Here is an 18147-nt window from a genome sequence, read left to right on the forward strand (position 1 = left end):
GAACAACCACCTATTTAACAAACAGTGTGAAACAGATATTCCAACAATAGCGACATTAATGCAGCATTTGAGAGGCAGAGGCCAGATTCCTGCTCCAGGACTGCTTTAAGGAAGCTGGAAGGTCCTGGTCCCCCTGTACGCCAAATTCACAATGTAAATCCAGTGTATCAGCTGTATCATACATGTGCAAACAATTCTATGTTGCAGGAGGTACAGACCTGTTTCTCAGCAGATGTGACTGAGCTTCCCAATTCCTGATGCGCTTGCTGGACTTACTTGGCGGCTCAGAAAGGAAACATGGGTACATGGACAAAGAAGTGATACAGAGGTCCCCAGTCTGGACAGCTAGGGGGGTACAAGGCCTCCTGTGGAGCACACTGACATTCAGATGGGCTGCAGCTACTGCCTGTGTTCAGTGCAATGGACACATATGACCCCAAAGTCTGGGCTCTGAGGATCTGAGCTGTAAGACAGCCTTTCAGAATTGTCTGAATGCAGAGTTTTTGAATGAGCATGAGAACGAAAACACATTTGAATGCAGAAGGCATTTTGGTGGTTTTGGGCAAGTCACTCAGTCTTTGTGCTTCGAGTTCCTATCTTCTTATTTTAGAGATGTGATGTGAAGATACATTCACTCAGGATTACCTTGCACTTGTGTGAGAACTTCAGTACCTGATGATGTAGGGGTCAGGGTTCCCTATTAGAAGACCCCAGAGCAGCCATCTCCGCTAGAACTCTGGCCCTGGTGCTGGCTCATGCCACGTTCTTTATAGGAAGGGGCATGACACTGGGTAATAAAGAAAAAAATTCCCATTAAGGTAGCTGTTCTTTCTACGCAAATTAGCAGTTGCTTTGCGTCCTGAGACATAAGCTTATCTACCCCTTTATTAGCAACCTTTCACAAGTATCTTGGAAAGTTCTCATTACCAGAACCATTACCTAATCCCTTCCCCGCTCCCTTGCCTCAATCTGCTGAGGCAGCTATGGTCATTTGAAAAAGAATTCTAGCACTAAATAATGTATAAATAAATAAAGGAAGATATTTCTCCTTGTCCATTGTAAATTGTAGCATTCCACTAGACTTCCCCAAATCTTTATATTATAAATAAGAGCAATCAGGAAAGTCTGGTTCACTTTTTGTCTAACACTTGCTCACTTTTAATGCCTCTGTTAAATTCTTTCTAAAGAAAGCTCTTACCATTTCTATGTTTTACCCTCCTGCAGAGGTCTTTTCCATCTTTGATTCCTCTTGTAGGCCCTCTGCACACTTCACGTATGATCAGCAGCTTCTTACTGAGGTGAGGTTGATGGATGTGTTTACCCAGTGTTGCCGATACCTAGTCCAGTGAATGCATAGTGGCCCGTAAATACATTTTTGAGTTATTTTCCATTAGATTCCTGTAACATTCTTGTGTTTCCATTGCTCTGCACTTTGGGCTAAAGTTTGCAGCAGAGCATTGCAGATGCTCAGAAACTACCAGGAAACCATGCCTGAAGGAGCTATGTAGTGAGTTTAGCACAATACAAATTATTTTGCTTTTAGAAACAAAGGAACCTTTAAAAACACCAGACCATTGACCAGATTTGTTCTCTCTGACAACAGATATTACTAGATGTTTGAGACAAGGACTCCTGAAGAAAAGGAAAGAAACAGAAAGTCGAGGGGAGAATTTCCATTTACTTCAATGGGCTCTGAACCAGAAATTCAAAGAGTGGACATCATTAAAAATATACCAATTATCATTTCTCCTACTTACCAAGCTTTCCCTTTATTTTGATTTAGCACTTGAATAGTCTCAGTTTTAAATGCCATGATCAGCTTTGAGAAGTGCAAAATAAAACTGTAGACTTTGTAGGTCTCCAATTAGAGTAATTACCACAGCATCTCTTTGTGAAACTAAGGAAACTAGGGTCTTAGAAAAAATATGAAACAATATAGAATAAGATTGTAAGCAGATGGAGTAATTTTACTTGTAGCATACTCCAGATGAAGCACTTGATGTGCTGTGACAATAACAATACATTGCTGCATGTACTGACCAGGCATGTTGTGATTTAATGAATGACTTCAAAAGAAAATGTCACAGGCAGGTTGAAATGTCAATTAGTGCAACGTTTCCTAATATCTGACAGATTAATTTATTCCCATGTGAGTGTTAGAGAAATGGAAAATGTGGCACATTTAATCCATTCTCCACTAATTTGATCCTTTTGGGCTCTTCATGGTACATTTTATTCCATCTTGGTCATTTAGAAACAATGTTCTTACAGAGTACAAGGGAAAATGGACTTACAGATGAACTATTAATTCAGTATGACAGCATGTGGGAGGAAAAGTGCATTCAGATTGCAGGCCAAATATAAGATATGTAAGGTTACATCTTCTGCTTTGTTCAGGTTTTGCTCGGGAGAGGAGTGGAATGTGGTGGGAGGTAGAAAATAGTTGCCACCACTGGCGCTGAAGGCACTGGTGCAGCACAGCCCCAAGAGCTCCAGCCAATATTTCAGGCATTTTCAGTGGTCCGGCCACTGCCCTTTTTTTCTGAGCCATACCTCATTCAAAAAAGGAGGCTGGGGCACTTGGAGACTCCTTTCCTGAGTGCTCAGAAGAGGCAGGCTGAGTTGGTTTAACTGTGGTCTGAGGCAACGCTCAAAAGGGATTTGGGGATTGCTCCCTGGACTCTAATAGCAGTGGGCCTGTCTGTGCAGGTAATTTTTCAGAAAAGCTATTGTGATAGTGCGAATTCACACTCAGCATACATTTGTTTTAACTTTCAAGTATGGATGAGCCCTTGTACTTTATTATCTATGTAAAGGTGATAATTGGCATGAAATCAGGGAAGATAAGTAAAAAAAAATAAAAAAAGACAAAAAGATAAAAAGGAAACTAAGCTTTGAACAGGAGATACATTTAAGGAAACAGTTGTTTTATTGCAATGGAAGACCTCCTGAGCTGCTGATTCACACCTTGGCTCTGAGGACCAGCATGATGCTGTGCTGAGCATAGGTGTTACCAGAGGCTGTATTGCTGCCCTACTAGCTGGCCTTCTCTTGACTACTTAACACAACAAAACACCTTGCCCATGCAACTAAACTGCTTCCAGCGGAGAGACATATTTACCTGACATGCTGTTGTGGCGTATAAATGTACTGTCTACTGTCATCTGCAGCTTGCTAAAGTCAGCATCCTCTCTACAGCATCTCCAAGCCATGAAATTTCCTGAGAGAGGAGAGAGGGCATCAGCTTTAAATGGGGTCATGTCTCCCAGATCTTTGGGTCTCAAGAGTCTTAGTCGCAGCACTGGTCAGCTGGAGATATTTCTGTGTTCATACTTAACCCTTCCCCTTTGCAGTGACCACAACAGGGCTTTTGAGGTCTCTTCAAGTACCTGGAACTTGCTGAAAGCAGCCCAAGTACAGCCCATAAACCAAGCTGCAGCAGAGACATGATCTTGTATCTCTCGCCCTGTGTGCACTCTTAAATCTCTTCTGAAAATGGACAATAATAAGGCATGAATTTTTTCTTGATTAAAAACAGACCTGAGATTGTACACAGTAGATTTTTATAAGTAAGACAGCAGCAGTAAACTGCTTTGCTGCCAATTGTGATTTTAGTGCAAGTCCTGCCTAGAAGCAGCTTTCCTCTGGTGCTCTAAAAGGTCTGTGGAAATCTCCAATTTTATAAAAAAAATGTTTCTAGCTGGGATCTAAAGAAAAATTTATACAGAAAATGTTACACAGAGGGTTGAAGACTGGGAGTTAGGCAAAAAGAACACATATTGGTTTTCCTACACTGTCAAGATTGCAACAAAAATCTTATGATTATACAGCAGAAGACATTTACCCTAAATTTCTGACATGCTGGGTTAGCTATAGTGAAATTGCCCCTATGGGAACTGCTTCAGGCTCACTGAGTATTTTTAAGTCATCTTCCTACGGTTTTACAACAGTTTCAGGTGTTTAAAGATATCTGAGAAATCTTTAATCTGGCTTTCAAAATTTTTGGATGAACAGTCAGCTAATGAAATTTCTTGCAAAACAGCATGTCATTTTTAAGAGAAAACACTTGAGAGACCTCTTATTTTACCAATTAATATGGTTTCGTCTTTCAGCTACAGCCTTTTTTTCCAAAGCCTGAGACAGGTCTCAGTCCATGTGACATTTGAGGGGACACAGTGCTGGCCAGTTGCAGCATTCCTCCAGGGCTGAGGTGATAAAGCATGCTGCTTCCCTGCCTGTAGCGCAGCCTTATGGCTCCATTCACATGCTGGGACATCTTCATGCATGGCAGTAAACGTTTCAAAATGCCCACTGAACTGTTTCCCAGGTATCGAAGTTATAGAATAAGATAGGAACTAGAAAAGCTGTGCTGTAAATGAGTAGCCTGCAAAAAAGTCACTGCGCTTAAGCAGAGTAAGACAGAAGCCAATTTTGTGTCCCACTCTTGGTGCACAAACGTTGACAGGTCGTACAATTTACAGACTTCCCATATCTGTGACAGCCTGGGAATGCCTTTCCCCTTGATGGGAGGGGTTCAGGATTTATGTTGGGACCACAATTGGCCTTTGGCTCTAGAAAAATGATGGCGATGTGTAATGTCCAGTTTAGTCCTACTTCACCGAAGAAAAGTTGACTGGAGGAGAAAAGCAGCGACATGGGCTAATGAAGACTTTTGGTTCTACTGAAAGTGTTGGAGGAACTCTGCTTATGCTTTGTGTTCTGGTTTGTGAGTGGTAGGAAACGTTGCTGAGTTTTTGAAAGGTGTGTCATTCCTCTTCCGTAATGACCTCTCCCCCAAGCCACTAGAGGGCCCTGAAGTCCACCTTAACAGATTGGCTTGGCGAGTTGGCATTTTTGAAAAGGCTATAAACAAAAGTGAAAGTGTTTTCCAGAATTCTTGCACTTTCTGGTTTTGCTATTACCAATGAAATGTGTAGGGTGAATACAACCACAAGAAACTAAGGATGAAGGGAAGAAGATGCCTTGAAGTGACTTCCATCCCCTAAGGAGGAGCACGGCTTTCTGGAGTTTGGTGGGGGTGGTATCTCCTCAGCAGTACCTGGATTTCACCCATGTCCTTTCTATTTTGTGAGTCAGGTATATAAGTAGTAGGCTCCCTATGAATGCACAAGAGGCTGGTGATTTCATACCACTCCCTGTGAAGATGTTTGCCGTATGTTAGGTCCTACCTCCGTAACTCACCTTTTGGTTGTGGAGGAGTGAAGTAGCTCCGTTCTGCTTGCTGTTGAGTGCGAGGTATGGGCAGTGTAACTACTTTAAGAAACCAGAAAAGACTCCTTTAGAGCAACGTTTCTTTCTCCTTGTAGGGCTGGAGGTGGTGGGTGGGCACGCTGTTCTGCTCTGTATTTATGGATGTGCCTGGGCAGAGGACTTCAGCGCCTGCACTCATCCTGCCAGCAGGGCACTTCCTTGTGCTCTGCCTCCTTGCAGTCCAGAGTAACACCCAAACCTTGCAACATGTTCAGAAACAATCAAAGTTTAAACATAACTCCAGAAAAATTTCCTTTCTGTTCCTCTCCCCATTTGCTTTTCCCAACCCCTTTTTTAAATAGGCCTGCCATCTCATATGCCATAGTCGCGGTCTGACATGTTTAGATAGAGAGGTGTAAAATGATGTTAAATTTTTGGCAGGCCTTTCAGTACTGAAATTGAAAGCTAGATCTTATGAAGAGGGAGTTTGTCATTGCGACCAGCCATTCATTCACTCCTGTCCTGGAAAGAGCCTGAAGTGTTGGGTGCTGAAATACAAAAATGTCTCTGTGAGTTTCATGGCTTTTTTTTGAAATCTATATTATTTGATGGAAGATAGCTAGAGAAGCTTACTCCACAGTCCAGAGGGAAACATTGGTTCCAATAATGCTAAAATTGCTAGAAACCTTCCTAAAATACTTTCCTGTGACATATAAGGAAACATACTGCAGTGTAGACTGGCTCTTCTGGCATTTGCTTGGAATAGCCTGCATAATACCAGTGGCCCTTTCATCCCAGAATAAAGAGTAGCTGTTCAAAGTGACGACCTCTGTTATCCACTTAATGCACTGTGCTTACACAGCCCTGTCTTTTGGAAGGCTGTCACTGGACACAAATGAGGCATAAGCTATGTGTTTTCCTGCAGGGGTAATTTTGCCTTTCCAGAAATGAATTACAGATTTGCATAAGAAATAATGTTTTGGACAAATGTATGGCTGCCAGGCTAGTGATTGTCATTAGTGATAACAGATAAATGAATGCTGAAGAATGAACATCCCCTCCTGTTCTTTTTAAGCAGATCTTTTCCTCATTAATGTATTTAGATATTAATGTACATGTGAGTAGCCACCATGCTTATTGTATATGAAGACTTGTTAACTCTCCTGTAAGATTGAATGGGTAGGATTAATCTCGGATAACTTTTTAGCATCTGACTTAGCTGGACTCCTTCTAGGATTAGGTAAAGGGGAAAAAGGCACTTCTAAGAAATTATTCACTTCATCTTAATGTAGATCACTAAAATACATTATGTAGTTCATATCTGAGAAGTATACATTCCTTTAATTACAAAAGAAGTCTAGATGGCTACACAGGCGGTATATTATATATTTATATAGCTTTTGGCATGATGAATCTCACCTGCCCTGTTGGTGTGGTCATGTAAGTCTCTTGTTTGTGTTAAATTGCCGAGTACAGCCTCTGTGCTGCGTGTGGGGTAGCTACAGCAGTTGGGAGAGAAAAGCATACACAGCAGGCAGCTGCCAGCATGGACAGGGCCTTGAGAGAAATTGAAGCTCCCGGGAATCATCGGGTAGAGTCCAGTTATTCCAAAGGAGGTCCCTTTCCCAGCTTGGGACTCCTTGAAGATGCAGGGACACGTTACCCTTTTGCAGCTATGGGATCTCTGGAGGAACTGTGTGGGCAGCGGGTGCTGCCTGAGGAAAGCCTGTCTAGAGGGCTTTGGGCCAAAGGTGACAAAATGCCATGTCCTGAGCACCTTCACAAGCTGCCTTTTAGGGTCCTTCTTGGTCCCATCTTCCAGCATCTCTCCAGGAGTGATGAGTGTGCTCTGCCCAGCTGCCTGAGCTGGGACACAGGGCATAAAAAGGAGGGTGACACTGGAGGAGAATGGAAGGATGGAGAAAAAGGGCACTGGCAAATCATTTAAATACACTATCACTCTTCAGGGAGTAGTTTAATCCACTGTCTGCTATCTTGGTTAGTCCCTTACTGCAGATATTTTATTTCTTTTTGTGGGTGAATGTTCTTTCCTCAAAATAATGAAGCTTTCCTGTATGCAGTGGTTTGAATTAGCAGTAATTCAGAACTACTTTTTTTTTTTTTAAGAGAGCATAAATGGAATTATAAAGTGCTCTATCATATTTTAATTCCTTCTGGATTTCTTTTATAAGGGTATTTTGGGCCTTGATGGGTTTTCATACTAAACATGTGGCTTACTTCCAAGTACCTTTCTTCTTAAAACCCTTGTGTTTTGAGACATAGCCAGATAGCATGACAGAATATCTATTATTTTTATAGCTCATACGTTGGGTTGACAGAATGAAAAATGTGTTATCCATTCTTGTCTAATTTTAAAAAGTGATTGTTTAAAGGACTTGCTTGCTGTAAACTTCTATATGCTTTTGGGATCCTCTTCCTGTTCTTTAGGAACCATTGTGTATTCTTTTGCAATCAGATCTCATAATTTAGGAAATCATTTTGTCAATTCAATCGTAACTGGTTTAAAAACTCCTAAAAAATCTCTGTGGACATCGAATGCATTAATGGAATGGGGAAGAGGAAGGTGTTCTTGCAGGAAGATATATATAACATAAAATACCCATGGCAAAATACTGCGGTTTAGTGTCTGATTGAATAGTTCATGCAATATTGGATGAGGTGCAAGATTTCCTTTCAAGTAATGGGTGTCTGTTAAGTTTGGGTTTTTTTAATAATGCCCCATGGAAATCTAGAAATAAATAGGAAGTCCACTTAATGAAAAATAATTTTTTAAAAAAATGCATTCTCAGACAAGAGAAAGTTTTCTGCAATAACATTAAGGTTTATCTCACTCTCCTTCAGGCTAGTGAATGATAACACATTCAGCTGGCGAAAAGTATCTTTAGAAACATGATATCATCACAGCTAAATCTTGATGATTGATCCCATGCAGTAAGCAGGACACTCGTGGCAGCCTCATATAAATTAGTCTCTCCTTGAACTTCAGATCCACTTTACATTTCTTTTGATTATTTCTCTCATTGCCACTTCCTCCGGCACTGGTGAGGTGTACCTGAAGTACTGGGTCCGGTGTTGGGCTCCCAAGTACTAAAGCGACAGGGACATACTGGAGCTAAGTCCAGGAAAGGAGTATGAGGGGATGGGAGCAGCTGACACAGGAAGAGAGGCTGAGAGAGACGAAACTGGTAAACCTAAGGGTAACAGGGCTCCTGGGTTATCTTATCAATGTGTACAAACATGTGGTGGGTAAGAGTAAAGAAAAGGGAACCAGACTAACCTCAGATGTGCCCAGTGGCAGAATCAGAGGCAATGAGCACAAACTGAAGCACGGGAGGTTTCCTCTCAACACAAGAAAATGCCTTTCTACTGGGAGAGTGGTCAAGCTCTGGCACAGGTTGCCGAGAGAGGTTGTGGAGTCTCCATCTGCAGAGATCAAACACCATCTGGACACGGTCCTAGGCAGCCTGTTCTAGGTGACCCTGCTGGCACAGAGGGGTTGCACTAGGCCATCTTGAGCCTTAGCCCTTCTGCGCTTCTGCAGTTCGACAACAGCCAGGACAGGGTCTGGCTGAGCAGCCTTGGTGCTGCTGTAGTTTTTGCACAGGCATAAGGTTTTGAAACAGGTTTTATGTTGAATTATAGACTGAGAAACAGAGTTCTTCATTCCCACAGTTTAATAGAGCCAAAGCCCAGAAGAGACAGAACACACATCCAGTCTGAAGCCCTGTCATTAAAAATCTGAACCTTGGTCATTGAAAGGCATAATGCCAAGTCCAAATGAATTACTAGTGAAACAGGATCATCAGAAGTTGTGTAGTCCATCTCTTTGTCCCCAGGCTGAATCAGCTGTACCTAAATCAGTCATGGCAATGTTTCCAGTGGTTAATGATCCTTACTATTAGAAAGAGTTTCTTGATATCTAAGTGAAACTTCAGCAGCAGTTGGCCCTAGAATCCTATTAATATGTCTTCTCGCCACAGCGGTCACTGAGCAGTTGATTCACTTTCCCTCTCAAGGGTCTTGCACACTTTGCAAGACTGCTGCCATTCATTCCTCAGCCTTGCCTTCTCCAGGCTGAACAAGCTCTCCAATTCCTTTAACCTTTTCTCACTAAAGACACATACACACACAAAAAAAAAATCACTGTGGACTTTGCATCCAAAGACTGCAACATGCCTGTAGGTTATCTGCCTCGTCTGGGTGCTACCAAACAAACTACCCAGTGCGCTCAGACTGACCCTTAAAAACAGCCTCTGGTGTTATGTGTGGCATGTACTGAAACAAATGAGCTGGCAAACCACTTAGAGACTTTTGGAACATTATATCAAGATGAAAAGCAGTGGTTAGGTCAAAATGTATGTACTCAAATGAAACTGTGCTCCCCACAAGAAAAGACTGGTGGTAGGTGTCCAGTTTCTGGTGTCCCTGGGCTCACCGCCTCCTCAGGCAGTACCTGAGCCTTGGGAGAGCAGTTCACTGCAGGTCCCTAACTGATATGCTTTAACACCTTCCCGTGTGGAAAAGCTTGTCTCCCTCCCTTAGTTACACGGGGAGCATGGGGAGAGCTGCCTCCTGCTCCAGGCACTCAGGGGAGATCTGCTCCCTGGGGGCAGCATGGCCCCTGCAGTGTGGCTGAAATGCACTCGCCTGGAGGATGTGAAGGTGAACCAAGGCCACTGAGCACTGTAAAGCCCCAGCATCACCCAACATCATGCCCTTCTCAGCCCTGATCGGAGATGAAACTGCACTAGCCAAGCACTTGAGGCATTTTCTTTGCTGCTTCAGAGCACAAGGTGAACCTCTGGCTCCAGCCATCACCAGCTGCCTCAAGAAAGGAGAAAGCAAATGGACAAATACAAGAAAAAAGAAAAGGGAGCAGAAGAAAAATTAGATGAGGAGGTTCCCCCTGCCCCATGCCCTCTCCTCCCAGCCTGGTCAGACAATAAAGGCCTCGAAAGATGGGGTTTACCTCAGTATTCGTTCCAGTACAAAACTGAAGGAGTTATGGATGCTCTAAATTCAACACAAGCAATTCCACTCTCCCCCAGGGACAGTAATATTTACACAGAGGCAACTTTAAAAAAAAAAAAAAAAAGAAAAAAAAAAGAAGAGATATACGCTGAGTTAATGAAATCTGTAGCTTCCTTAAAGATAATAGGGCTATAGACAATAAATGAAGAAAACTAGTAAGAATTTGCAATCAGAAAAAAGTTGCTCCTATGGGGAGTAGCAAGGAATGAGAGTCTACTCTTATTAAAGTCTTAGCAAGGGTTTTTTTTTCCTCTGTGGGTTCACTTTGAAAACACCTTGAGAAATAAGGTAAGGTATATTCTGACATTAAAACTCTGCAAAATGAATAGAAATTGACAATACTTTTCATCATCACGGAACCTGTATTTTATTCAAGTAATCTCATGAATAAAAACAGACAGAAGAGCAATCGGGCCCAAAGTACTGAAGTGGATAAAATGATTTAAATACAAAGTGTAGTCTGTAAAAATTAGAGTGCACATTTATATGTTCAGAAATGTACTGGTGCTTTCTCTCACCTATTACTGAAGTATGCACTATTTTATTCAAAATGCTGTCGTCTAATTCTTTTGTTAAACTCCACTGATTTTAATAGGATATTGCTGTTGTAATCAGGTGCAGAATTAGAAAAGAAAAGGTTCTAATGAAGGAATTTGCTTTTACAGACCTTGTTCAGATGTTCTTGATTGTGCTTTGCTGTGATCATTGAAATCACCTTCCAAGCCTGCTCTGTGGAGCCTACAGGGTTATTCTCAAGCTCCTTAGAAAATGCTGGTTTTGGGTGTTTATTGAAACAGGCTTTTATGGCAGCTGGCAAAGTTTGCATTTCTCAGGACAGCAAGCAGATAGGCTGCACCTGTAGGTGTTTGTGGGACAGTCTTCATGGCAGAAAGTCTGAGTTTTAAGCACAGCTTCTTAGTGTCTGCTATGACACATTGTTATGAGACCTGACAATATAGATGCACGATCACCTAGGAAAGCAAAAGAAAATAGACCTGGTAGCCCAACAGAGTGAAAATCATTTGAGAAAGGTAAAGGGTTTGGGCTATATTGAAGATGTATGAGCTTCAAGTACTTTCTGGGAGATTGTTGATTGTAATGCATTTATAACTTGAGAAAAAAAAAAGCATAATATAATTTTTTGGTAGTTTAAAGAATGAGGCATTGGGGAAAAACGTTTCTCCTAGGAGAGGAAAAAACCCAAAAAGCTTCTGTCACAGACCACGGGCTTTTCAAATCACAGTCACCTCACTTGCAGGAACTGATGATAACAGTGCTCTTGCATAAAAATATATTTGGTCTAGCATCAGCTTAACCCGGATTTCTTTTATCTCTGTCTCACAAATACAGTGCTGGGTGAAGGTTAGAAAAAAATTTTAATTAGTTTTTGCCATATGTTTATTGACCCCATGCTTTTTATTTGATGTCCATATTTACTTTCTGCTTCTCCCTACAACCAGGGGCTAAAAGAGATCAACAAAGAACAGGTCTGGAAAAAATGTATGGATAATGATATAGAAACAGAGTTATAGGGTATATTTTGAAGTGAAAAATGGCTTTGAGAAAAAGTGAAACCAAAAAGATACTGAGAGATTTTTTGAGCTTTTGTTCTTTTGCAGATTTGAAACAATAATCAAAACCTTATGTCACAATGGTTAATTTTAACATTTTTCAAAGTAAAATGCTTCACTTTCTAAATTGAAATTATCTTTCTTTCCTTTGATTTCATGAAAATCACTGCATTGTTTTAAATGAACAACACTGAAAGCATATTGATTTATGTTTCTGTAAAAAAAAGAAAATATCCTGTTCAGCTAGAAATAATTTAACCCCTTCATTCTGCAACATTTTCAAAAATTTCAGTTAAGAATGCGGCTAGAAAACACTACATTTTGTAGTTGCTAATGAGTTGTTTAAAAAAATGTTATTTTCTTGGCTGCTCATGTTAGGTGGTGGCACTTTATATTATCATGAAGAATAAAACAGGCTATATTCAGACTAATAATTGGGAATGGGAAAAAGCACAGAAAGCTTCAGCATAAACCCTGCTAGTAATCAAGTCTGTAGTGGGAAAAACAGTCTCACGGATTTTGAAGGTTACATAAACAAAGGGGAAGTGGTATCGATTCACTGATACAGCTGTAACATAAGTGGTCCTGTCTTCTTTGAGGGACAAAAAAAAAAAAAAGAAAAGAAAAGAGAGAGAAGTTTCTACCAGTAATTGTACCAGTAATTGCTAACTTTCCTTAACAAAATAGTTAGCAATTTTTTCTTGAATTTTTGGCTTAATTCAATTCAATTGTTTTAGTAGTAGTAAACAAAAAAAAATAATTCCCTGAGATTAAGAAAACATCACTGGCAGAGAAAGGACAGAAGCAGTAATCCTTTCCAGCTTTTACAGGATTTGGGGTAGCACTGGGAGGGCTTCCCCGCCCCCCAAAAAATACATAATATGGAAACCCCCCAAATTTATGAGAAATCTTCCTGAAGGATGCATATTTTTTTTCCCAACAGTTTTCCTCCATCTAAAGCTTCCTTGAGGTTTGGGGAATTGCACTAGTACCTTTTGGTGTAGTAGGGACTTGCAGTCACTCCTGCTTTTTATTCAACTATAGAGTAGAAACTCAACCAGTAAACAGTGGCATTGGCCCTGCTCTGATGTTCCCCAATTTGAATACTCAAGACAACTGGTAGCTGCAAGGCACAACACATAGTTTGCAGGTGTCTGGGGTTCTATATCACCTGAACAGGTTTTAATTAGAGAGTGATAGTAAGAATGCACAGTGCTTTGTGAGAAATGAGCAGCTGTATTTTTTCATAATATGGGTCTTGTCTTTTTTGTACACCTAATTATCTACCTTGCATTCTCATTCCTTCGTTGTGTTATCATTACCACTGACTTTTAATCATTGACATGTGATCAAACATACCATTTGCCACAAATTTCTGACTCATCTCTTGACAATAAATCTTCATCTTGCCCCATCCTTTTCCATGGTGGGGAGGAGTCTGAAGCTAGAAGTGGGTTGTGATGTTCCCTGCCACAGCCTGGGCCTGGTAGCATCTCCATGGGGTGCCACCTCTGCAAATGGCACTGCACAGATGTCAGACAGCAGTGATGCAAGGAGGGTCCCTCTAAGTCTTGTTTTGTTCTCATAAAAGATATAGGGCCGTGGAGTAACTAGGATATTTTGATGGGATTTACCCCCAACAAAACTAGGAGGGGTGAAGAAGAGGAAAATGAAGGAGCAGTACTCCTTCATCTCCTCATGTGCTTTTCCTCAGTGCTGGAAGCTGGAGTTACAGGAAGAAAAGCTACTCTAGGAGATCTTGGATCAGTATCTTGAAACTTGTTTGACAGATGCAGTTAAAGCTGAAAAGAAGGTAGTAGATTGTGAAAAGAGTAGGACCGATCTAGTTTAAAGAAGAGATTTGACAAAATTATGTAATGTGTGTACAAGAATAGCACTTATATTCAACCCTATAGTAGAAGAACAAGGCAACTTACTGTGAAATTGAAAAAAAAAGCTATTTTAAAACTGATAAAAGAAAATGTGTTTTTACAAGCATGCTGTTAACCTGGAACTCTTCACAATTCCTATCACAGGCAGTTTTTGGCTGGGCTAACCATGACTTGCTAGAATACTGAGACATCTGATGGTAAAACACTGAAATATAATCAGCTCTTAAATGTGCATAGGCACACACATGAATATTAAATCATATATTCTTGTCTTTTACGATCTTCTTATTAACAAAGATGAGAGGATTTTGCTTTCAATGAAATATAAAAAAAATCAATAAAAGATGCTGCCCTTCAATAGAGCTAGTGAGATGTTTGCAAGAATAGTTATTTTTCCATTCTGCTCTAATTTCAGGCCTGTTGCTTAAAATATATGTCCAAGCAACTAGACAAAATGACTCAAACCCACATCCTTAGTGCTTTAGATGACAATAATAAACTCTTACAATAACAACAGACTTTTCTCTATTATTTCCTGTTCTGTGCAGGAGGCATATTATGTTATACTTCTATTTCATATTTCTAGACTTTTATACTCAAATTTTTATTTTATTCAAGGTTTTTATTTTGTACATAAAGGTTGTTGCATACATTTAAACAAAATTTTTAGAGTGAAGGAATCAGAAAGGAATAAATCTCCAACTACTTCATCTTTCCCATGGTTAGAGGAGTCTGTAAAGAGAGTGGCAAATCTACAACACGGTTCATTTCCATGAATTTTTGTTTTACACTTGTTGTGTCTCTCTGCCATTCCCTGCGTCTATCTGAAGTGTCTGAACAAGACACATTGGCAACCATCTGCTGTTGATTTTATTTTCATTGCACTGTACTAATAGCAAAGTTGTTTATCTTTGAGGGCCTTATTCAAGAAACATTTTTTCTAAATGTGATTGCACGTGGGGTGGCTGCCAGCTGCTGAAAAAAGCTCATAGAAGTAGCTTGAGTTTCCATCTAGTTTAACGAAACTAGTTAGTTTATTTTTAACTAGTTATTTTTAACTAGTTAAAAATTAGTTTAATGAAATTAAAATCCATGTCCAGCTGACTCGTGAGCCACGTGTGGTAGCTGTGTGTTTGGTAGTTGAGTGTAGACCATGAGGGCAAATGGCTCTTCTGCCATTGGTGGGCAATGGGATGAAACTGAAGTGTGGAGCCACGGCTGAGGTCCACCCCTGCTGGTCACCACCGCTCCTGTGCGGCAGCTGGAAGTGGAGGGCAGAAACAGCACACCACAGGCACTGGGAGATTGCTGGGAAGGAAGGGCAAAGGATCACCTCCGTTTCAGCTGCCTTCTGTCCATCTTCTGGGCTTAGAGGAGGCTACAAATGTTCCCTTGTATCCTCAGAGGAAAAAGCCTTTTCCTTCCAACCTCTCAAGACACCCTGCCTTAGGGAATAGTTCAACAGCTAGTTTGGAAAATATCCTTTTTGGAAATATGCTATATTTGTCTATTGTACACTGTTGCTTGTTGAGATTTAAATGATTTTATACAAATGTTGTCTTTTGCCTTCTTGGTTTATTGGTGATGTTCTTTAATTAATAAGGTGGGTCTGATTTTTTGTGTATTTCTATAACTTTGTGATTCAATGCAACCATTCTAGTGTATTTTCTATATACTGTTGTGCAATATATACATAGACATTCTGTTTAATTCTGTCTACCTTAAAAAAGAAGTCAGTTCACAATTATTCATATAGAGCTTAATCTTCAAATAGGTGCACAAACAATTGGCTTAGTAGAAAGAGAGCACTGAGCAGGATTAACTAGACCAGAAAGCATCAGCTGCTTTCAAAGGCATTTTCTCTCAACAAGTATTTCCAGTCAAACAAACACAAATGATGCTTCACAAAGAGTGCTCTCGGTAACGGATGACCTTCCTAGATGCTACCCTTTCCCACCCTGGGCTTTTGATGGGCTCTCCCATCAGCACAGAGCTGTGTCTTTTGGCGATGCAGATGCCTGACCTGCTCATTCCCACCAACAGTGCAGTTTGTATGGGGGTTCCCTGCCCTGCTTCACTGAGCTTCAGCATTTCTGAAGGGTGGTTTGGCTTGGTCTGACAGACATCTCCTGGAGCAAAGAATTGGATTAAGCAGTGCCTGGAATAAGACGTGCCTCACACAAACTGCTCCGGCAGAGCTGGGGAAGTGGCAATCACCAGGAAGGAGGGACAATAAATTTGGTGCAGTGAGTGGTCTTTTCACTAGACAGAACAAGAAGCAGAAGATGATGCCTGACTGTAGGGTTAGCATGGCTTTGCTGGGAGGATGTCCCGGGGAGAGCAACGCGGGGCATGGCTGGGTTGAGACGGTGACTCATGCCCAGGGACCAGCTGGGGCTGTAGCATGTGGTGCCTGGGTCACACAACCACACAGACATCTAGGCTCAGCTGGTTCTGCACGTGTTTACATCATATAAACTGTTTGGCTTGATGGCCCTCAACCAATTTGTCACTAATTCCAGGCACTTTTGCTTAAATAGAGTGAAAGGTATAGCTTCAGTAGCCTGTTGGCCAGGGAATCATACAGCTCCCATCCTAAAGCATTCAGTTGTTAAAAATAATAAGCAGATTTAAAAGGTATGGTACTGAACTCTTCACAGCAAAGTGAAATTTCCTGGAATTCACCAATTGAAATAACATTTGGAAAAATAATTTTAAATCTCTGTTGATTTTATCATTTTATTTTTTTTTATACGCTGAAATGCAGTACTTGGGCATTCCTGCATGTTTGAAAAAGTATGATCAACAGACAGGATAAGCTGGGTCTCTCTCAGTCCTGAAGTAGTTACCTACAGGTTTATTATTTCTACTCTTAAACCCATGTGTTAGATTTTAGGGGGCTTAATCGGAGGCATGATTAACTGCAGAGGATGAGGCAAAGTACAGCAAGTATAAAGCCCTTATCTTCCCATATTAATGTGTATGAATGTATTTGTCTTTCAGAGCCTCTGTGAATGTAGGTAGCATGCACATTTTGAATTTTTTTTTTTAAAAGAATACAGAAGAAATATCTAAATAAAACCAGAGAAGGACCAAGGAAGATAGACTAGCTACTCCTGCAATGTATTTGTGGGCCCAATGTAACCCAGCTGTGCTGTACTACCCTCCTCACAGCCTGCACTGGCGGAGGATACCTCTGGGAGCACTGCCCTGTTGGGAGAGCCACCAGGGAAGTGCACTGACCTCTCATCCCGCCCTCTCTGTGCTCAGGGAGGAGGGGGAAGAGGCTTGGTCAGAGTGACTTAGTGCACACTTTCCAAAAGGAGAAATGGAGTGAACCACGCTAAAGGTGATTCATATTTGCATCTTTTGTGACCTTTCAGTAAGACCCACTGCACACACGCTTGTCCTTTCCATGGTCCGGCTGTTGCATTGTTTGCAAAGAACATGTTTAACTCTGCTATTAGCAACGGGAGTTGTGCATTTATAATGCCGGTAAGGTCTTGCACAAAGACCAGAAGGCCTAGTCACCCCATGCCTTCTAGACCCAAGACAGACTTTATCTGTTTTTATAGCCATGTCCCTTGAGGTAATTCAATGATTATTTTTTAAAAGTAATTGCACTCGTGCCCAGTTTGTGTCAAGATAACTGTAAAGTTGTCTGGGGTAGAACTATCCAGGCATGCAACAATGTCAACTGGATAATCTTTCTTGTACTATTTGCATTAAATACGAATACCAAAAAAGTTTAATCATTAATAGTTGATTATTGTAATGGAAATTTCATATAATATATATTAATTAATATATATTAATTAATAATATATATTAATTAATGCTCATTAATTACCTGGGGTAAGTATGAGTTGTGCATAACAATAATGATATAGTATCTCAGGGCAGCCCTTCCTTGTAGGCTTTTTCCTTGTGTTTTTGAGTGTATCTCCATTTCCATCCCATCTGTCCCCAACATGACCCAGACCCTCCTGACACGGAAGCCCTCCGAGCTGTTACAGGGAGCAATGATGATCTCAATGTCTCTTGCTTTCCTCTTGTGCCACATTATTGTCGTGGCTATTAGGAACACAGTGTGTGGCAAACTTTTTGATAAATGTGCTGAATTCACAGGTCACCTGTGTGTATTGCTTGATGGTTCTTCTCCCCTCAGATGTCTGGAGTGATGGCTGGGGCTGGAGAAGTGAACTGAGCTTCGGCCAGGCATGGGTTTGGTGCACCTTTCATCTCTTTCATGTTGAAGGATTAGTACAAGAGGGATCTAGCAGGGATCCTTGCTACCTACACAGCTACTAATACCCTGTGTCCTACTCATTGGTGAAACTGGAAGCAGTAGCCAAAAGAAAAGAAATCCTTGTAATAAAGGGACTTTGGAAATAAATATAGTATGAAACCTTTTCTTGCAT

The sequence above is a fragment of the Falco naumanni genome, chromosome 5, assembly GCF_017639655.2.
Source record: "Falco naumanni isolate bFalNau1 chromosome 5, bFalNau1.pat, whole genome shotgun sequence".
Taxonomy (NCBI): Eukaryota; Metazoa; Chordata; class Aves; order Falconiformes; family Falconidae; genus Falco; species Falco naumanni.